The following is a 6,600-nucleotide window of genomic DNA, read 5'->3' on the forward strand; positions in this document are numbered from 1 at the left end:
CTAGTCTGCTTTTAATACTTTCAAGGGAGATTTTGACTTCTTGTATTATAGACTTCATCTCTAGCAGTTCCGTTTGAGTCTTTTGTAAAGTGTGTAATTCCTCTTTTAGATCATGCAAGAATTTCCTCATCTCCTAGAACTCGTCAACTTCTTTCTCCTTTCTCTTTAGCAGTTTATTATCTCTCTCCTCTTCCATCTCTGTTAGCTTCGACATTATGAATGCTCTAAATTCCTTATCAGACATTTCCATGATTTTCACTGAACTGCTTGTGGATGAAGAAGAGTTACTCTTTTCCCTTGGAGGAGAGGTATTTTCTCATTTTCCCATATTTCTCATGATCCGGCGCTGATTTCTTGTCATCTGATGGATGGTGTGTTTCTTTCAAATTCTTGAAGTTCAGCCGCTAGCTTGTTTGCTGGAGGCTGAATTATCAGTAGAAAATCTTCATTCCCTGAAAAATCTAGTTCACTGGAGCCTTGTGGAACCTTCTTCTCACGATTTTTTTTTTTCTTTATGAGAACAGTGTGGATGCACCTACTGGAGGGGGTTGGAGACTAGAGAGATAAAGAGAAAGCACCTTAGCAGGGTCCATGATCTCCTTTCCCCGGCTCTCCAGGAACTCAGGACCCTTGTTACCTGTGCCCTGTGTGTGTTTTACGCTGGCTTGGGATCTGAACGGTATGCCATGTGACTTCCAGCACTGCAGAGCATTAGCATTATCAATGAGAACAGTGGCTGGGCCCACTTGGGCTCTCCAATAAAATTGATTCTACATCAATTTGAGAAGTACAGATGGTCCCTAACTTGTGATGATTCAGCTTACGATTTCTTGATGGTTTACAATGATTTGAAAGCAATACATAGGGACCAGTGAATGGTTTATTGGTACGTCACTGGACTCCCACATAGTCAACCGCTGTTCATGCCCAAGTTCCTGAGAGGAAAATGGAGGAGAAGGGATTGCAGTGTGTCCATCCCTCCTAGGAAGTGACTTCTCACTTTCCGTCTCTGTCTAGCACACATGTCCTATAGCAAACATCTCTCTTAAAAAATAAAAAAGCATGCACATTCAGTAGAAGTTTGGATTTTGGATTTGATCCTTTCCCAGGTTGTTGATGTGCAGTCTAATAACTCTCATGTGACACTGGTCAGTAGCAGTCAGTCATTCTGTTTTTTACCTTCTGTATGGTATTCAGATTATATAAGATACTCAATACCTCATGAAATAGATGTGGAGTAATGTAAGTGTTCTGAGAACATTTAAATACGTTAGGCTTAAATATGTGCAGTAGGAGACCAGCAGGTGGCAAGGTAGTTAAGACACTGGACACTACCACGTGGCTGACCATGGTTCTAATCGTGAACCTGGTGACTTGCTTTCTCACTTTGTGTGTGTGTGTGTTGTGTGTATGTGTTTCTCTGGTCAAAATGAAATGAGTGAATAAAATTAATTTAAAAATTAAAAATATCTATTTTCAGTATATTAAATATATTTTCATTTGGGATGTAACCCCAAAGTCAGGCAACTGTACTGCCATCCCAAGAATATTAAGTCTTCCAATCCATGAATGTGGGATTGTTTCCTCTTTAATTTATTGTAGAAATGTTTTGTAATAGAGTATAGATTGTCCACTTTGGTTTAATTTATTCTTTATTTTTTTTGGAAAGGTTTTTGCTATAGGGTGCATGGGCTCGCCAGAAAGACAGAGAGAGACAGAAAGCAAAAAATCACCCCCCGGGGGGGAATGGCCACACCGCAATCCCTTCTCCTTCATTCTCCTTTCAGGATCTTGGGCATACACGCACACATGCCCGGCGTGAGTTTAAGTCGCCGGGTCCGAGACTCGAACCACGGTCGACTATGTGGGAGTCGAGCAACCTAGCCATTACGCTAACTGCTGAACGTGGTTTAATTTATTCTGAAAGTTTTTCTTTCTTTTTTTGTTGAGATTGTTGCTATAGGGCTCGTGTATTTACCAGAGAGAGACAGAGCGTGAAAAATCACCGCCTGGGGGGATGACCATGCTGCAATCCCTTTTCCATTCTCCTCTCAGGATTTTGGACACACATACATACACATGTGCCCGGTGTAAGTTTCAGGCTGCGAGATCTCTAGTCAACCATGTGGGAGTCCAGCACCTTAACCCCTACACCACCTGCTGGCCCCTGTTTGTTTGTTTGTTTAATGTTACTGTAAATAGAATCCCAAAAATTTTCTGTAATAAATATTGTGTAGAAATATGTACAGCTGGTTTTTGTATATTTATCTTATACTTTACAAACTACCTAAACTAGTTTATTCTGTTAGCTTTTTAGTGGATTTCTTCTGATACAGAAAATCACATGGCATGGTAGTTAAGATGAGTGGATCTCACATAGCTGATAGCAAGGTTTGAGTCTCAAACCTGGTGGCTTGAGAAACACTGGGCACATGGGTGAAGTGACTGCAGTGTGACCATCCCAGTATCCCGAGGGGTGCTTTCTCACTTTCTTCCCCTCCCCCTCCTAAGGAATGTGCATACCTCTCTTCTGTGCTTAAAGGGGAAGACTTTAGACCAAGACAGTCTAGATTGGGGTGCCAGAGAGGGCAGGGGGGAAAGACCATTGATCTAATTTACCTCAGGCTGCCTCAGCCACCCTCAACCAACTGTTGGCCAATGGAAGATCTTAATCTAAAGAATCTGAGAAGCTCTTAGCATCTTCTAACTTCAGGAGTGGACGTCCTTGGGCAGAAGCCTGAATATCTCATCCTGTTAGTCATGGTTTCCTGTAATCTGGTTAAAAGAACACAGATCTTTCCCATAGTTGTATTTCCCATAGTATATTTTTTTAGACTATAAATATGACTTTTTGCTTTTAACAGATTGCTGGATCTGTCATCTACCTGACCTTGCCAAGCAAAAGGTAGGCTCTGTTCAGTATTTCTGTTTGGGTATTTGAGATTCCACTGCATCTTTAGTCTCAATATTCAGTTTTGTAAGGTCTAGATTTTATCCCCATGCGAACAAAAGGCCTTTGTTGAAGTTACCCTTTCAGTAGAAAGTATAAGAAAACCAGCGCAGGCACTGAAAGGAGGGCTGTAGTGACCAGGGTAAATAATGGCAGTAGTAGTTTCATCCTATTACTCTTCAGAGACATTTCACCCTGCTTCACAGGAACTATTTAGTTCTACTCCAGGAATTTTGTCTACTTCGAGAAGCACAAAATTGGCTTATTTTGTCATATTCCTAATAAAGTTTGTACCCCGGTAGAATGTTGTTGCTTCTTACAGGGCTTACACTTGCCTGCCACACACGATCTTTTGTGTACTTGAGGGCAGTTTTCTGGTGTTTGTAGGTACTGAAGACTACCACCCCTCAGGTGGCTCCTTTTTCCTTGAGGTGGGTGCCTAGAGGGCTCCAAAATAAGTTACTAGGCAGAATTCCAGAGAAGGATAACTGACTTCTTGTGTGTTCTCTGTGGTTTTTAATTCCCATTTTAGGAGTCGTACACCAGGAAACGATGGGCTGAAATTTCTGTCCCTGCTCTGGAGGCACAGAATTCTGCCCAAATGATGGTCAGTTGCGTTGCTCTGCACTGCCTGCTGGCTAGTCAAGACTGGGGATACATGCGCTTACCCATACCTCACACTGCACCTAGAGTAATCAGGCAGGAAAAATAGAGCTATTTATTGCCTTCTTTTCCAGGGGAAAGGAAGTGTGGCTCTCTCTGGTGAGCCATGGTGGTGGGGCCATTTTTAGTTGCTGTGTCTTCATGTAGGGAACCTGGTTGTGGTCTCTCTTCACCTGTAGGCCTGGCCAGCCTGCTCGGAGTCATTCGTGGTCACTTCGCTCCAGTGTTGCCTACTCAAGTACAAATAGTGAGAGCACCTGGTTGAGTAGAATGTACGTGAAAAGTGGGAGAGTTGTGAACAGCCTCACCACCTACTCAAGTACAAATAGTAAGAGCACCTGGTTGAGTAGAATATACTTGAAAAGTGGGAGAGTTGTGAACAGCCTCACCACCGTGCCCTAATGACTCGATCCTCTCACTGAACTGGCAGGTGAAGCTTAATTGCAGGACACCCTTCAGGTCCTCCTGCCACAGAAGGAGATAAGCAACCTTGCGGTAAACAGCCTGTCATCTGTTTGTGTCTTCTCCGTAGTTTCAGTTGAACACAGGACTTGATTGCCTCCCCTCTCCTTGGGGTAGGGCTGCAGGCTATGAAATGGCTACAGCTGAGCTGGCTTCTCAGCAGCCTGTGTTCTCGTGGGGCTTGGTGTCATCCTGGGGACCAGGGATACTGGCTTTACTTTGGCTGTTGTGAGTTGGTAATGAAATACATGAATCTATGGGGGCAGCAGTTGGTAGGGTGGTTAAGGGCACTGGACTCCCATGCGGCCGGCTATGATCTGAGTCCTGGACCAGGCAGCTCGTTTTCTCAATTTCCCTCTTTTCTCTCTCTCTCTCTCACTCTGTCCCTCTCTGGTCAAATTAAATAAATAAATTAAATGAATAAAGTTCAAAAAATAATTATTTTTAAAACATGACGAATCTGCTTGGTCTCAGTTGTCATCCTGTTGACCATATCTATGGAAGTGTAGAGAACTGTTTTGGCTGTCCCAGCCACTGTGCTGCTGCTGGGGGAGGACCACTTGACTTTGTTAATTTTTTAAATTTATGTGATTTTATTTATTTTTAAATTATTTATCTAATTTTTTAAAGTAAATTTTTATTAAATATTTTATTTTTTAAATCTGACTAGAGAGAGACAGAGAGAAAAGGAGAGAGAGAGAAAGGGAAAGTGAGAAAGCAAGCTGCCAAGTCTGGAACTCAAACCGTTGTTGACCATGTGGGAGTCCAGTTTCTCAACCACTAGGCTGTCTGCCGGCCCCATCTTATTTTTTAGTTTTAACCAGAGAGAAAAGGAAAGTGAAAAAGCAAACCTCCAGGTCTGGGTTTCCAACCAGGGTCGGCCATGTGAGAGTCTGGCACCTTAATCACCATGTCACCTGCTGGGCCTAACTTCAGTAATTTTTTGTGACAGTTAAGCAACCTGTGATAAACAGCCTGTCATCTGTTTGTATCTTCTCCCTAGTTTCAGTTGAGCACAGGACTTGATCACCTCACGTTTTTTCTCACCTTCACGCTCTATCTCTCTGTGCCTCTCTCTAGTTAGATTAAAAAATAATGATAATAAATGAGATAATCTGTTTAAAGCATTAAGCCCAGTTCTTGACATATAATAAATTCTGAAATGTTAGCTGTTTATAGTCATATAATAATATAAGCAGAGGGACCAGCAATTAGTGTGATGGCTACGTCGCTAGACTCCCATGTAGTCAACTGCAGTTCGAGTCCCAGACCCGGTGGCTTAAACTCATGCTGGGCGCGTGTGTGTGTGGGTGCCCAAGATCCCAAGAGGGGGTGAGTGTGTGCACCCCCTTCAGGGGGTGATTTCTTTCTGTTTCTCTCTCTGGCAAGCACACACGCCCTGTAGCAAAAACCTCTCCCAAAAAATAATAAATAATATAATCAGAGTTATGATAAATTATGTAAAATTTAGAACAGTTGATTCTAGAAAGCACATTTCGAGAACTGGTACCCTAATTTCTTCTATGACTGAGGATACAGGAGCCAGCCAGAACTTGTATAGATTAAATAAATCATGATGCTTTAGGAACTCCTGAAAAGTGGCCTTACACTACTTTGTTGGTATTTGTGGTTTTGTTCATTTTATAGAAATATAAAAGTCAAATCTTTCCTAGTGATTATATTACAGATCAAGTTTTCAGTGAAAAATAGTGACTTTCCTCAATGCAGCCCCCTCAGTGGGTACTCTCCAGAAAAACGGCTTTAGGAACATTAAAGGTGGAACTCACAAAGTCATAAGGAAAAGGTTTAATTTTTAAATACCATAATAGGTACATTTTTTTAGGCATAAAGATTGTGCGTGTTGTGTGTGTTTTTCCCTCTGAGGTATTGAAATGCTTACAGATGGGCACCAGCAATTGGTGTAATGGCTATGTCACCGGACTCCCTTGTAGCCGATCATGGTTCAAGTCTCGGACCTGGTGGCTTAAACTCAGGCCAGGCGCGTGTGCGTGTGTGCCCAAGATCCTGAGAGGAGAATGGAGGAGAAGGGATTGCGGGGTGGCCATCCCCCCAGGGGGTGATTTCTAGTGTGTGCGCCCTATAGCAAAAACCTCAAAAAAAAAAAAAAAAAAAACTTACAGATGAAATGTGATGTCTCTGGTTAGCATTAGATAGAAGGGAAAAGGTTAGGACTTTTTTTTTCATCTCTGGAACCTTAAATAGGGACATCTTTTTAACTTGGTGTTCAGAAATTTCAGGTAACGTGTATTCATTCAGCAGATTGGTTGCAGCCTCAGATATAACAATCTTAATTTTGCATCTTTTGGGCTGTCCTGAGACAGTCTTTTCTAATTAGCATCGTTTGGGCTACTGTAGCACTTGGATATTAACAGTAACAATATTCCAGAGAGACAGCTCCATGGCTCCTGCGATCTAGCCATTTTGGGGGAAATGGAGAAATGAAGAGGTCCCACTGATAATTCAGCCAGCCTCCAGCATAGAAAACTCGCGTGGAGAGGCGGAAG

General features: G+C 42.4%; 1 protein-coding gene across 14 annotated transcripts in view; it reads left to right on the forward strand.

The window, feature by feature from the left end:
- RESF1 (retroelement silencing factor 1) overlaps positions 1-6,600 on the forward strand; it is a 41,538-nt gene that overhangs the window by 9,749 nt on the left and 25,189 nt on the right. For 8 of the 14 annotated variants that reach the window (XR_003547821.1, XM_006168061.3, XM_006168062.3 and 5 more), the window contains exon 3: positions 2,865-2,905. The exons of 5 other annotated variants lie outside the window; for them this stretch is intronic. The gene's annotated coding sequence lies outside the window, so the exon portion shown is untranslated. Of the gene's footprint in view, positions 1-2,864; positions 2,906-3,975; positions 4,109-6,600 lie in introns of those variants that run through there. One more of the 14 variants, XM_027768111.1, reaches the window with a different exon arrangement.

This window comes from Tupaia chinensis, unplaced genomic scaffold, assembly GCF_000334495.1.
Source record: "Tupaia chinensis unplaced genomic scaffold, TupChi_1.0 Scaffold145519_1, whole genome shotgun sequence".
Taxonomy (NCBI): Eukaryota; Metazoa; Chordata; class Mammalia; order Scandentia; family Tupaiidae; genus Tupaia; species Tupaia belangeri.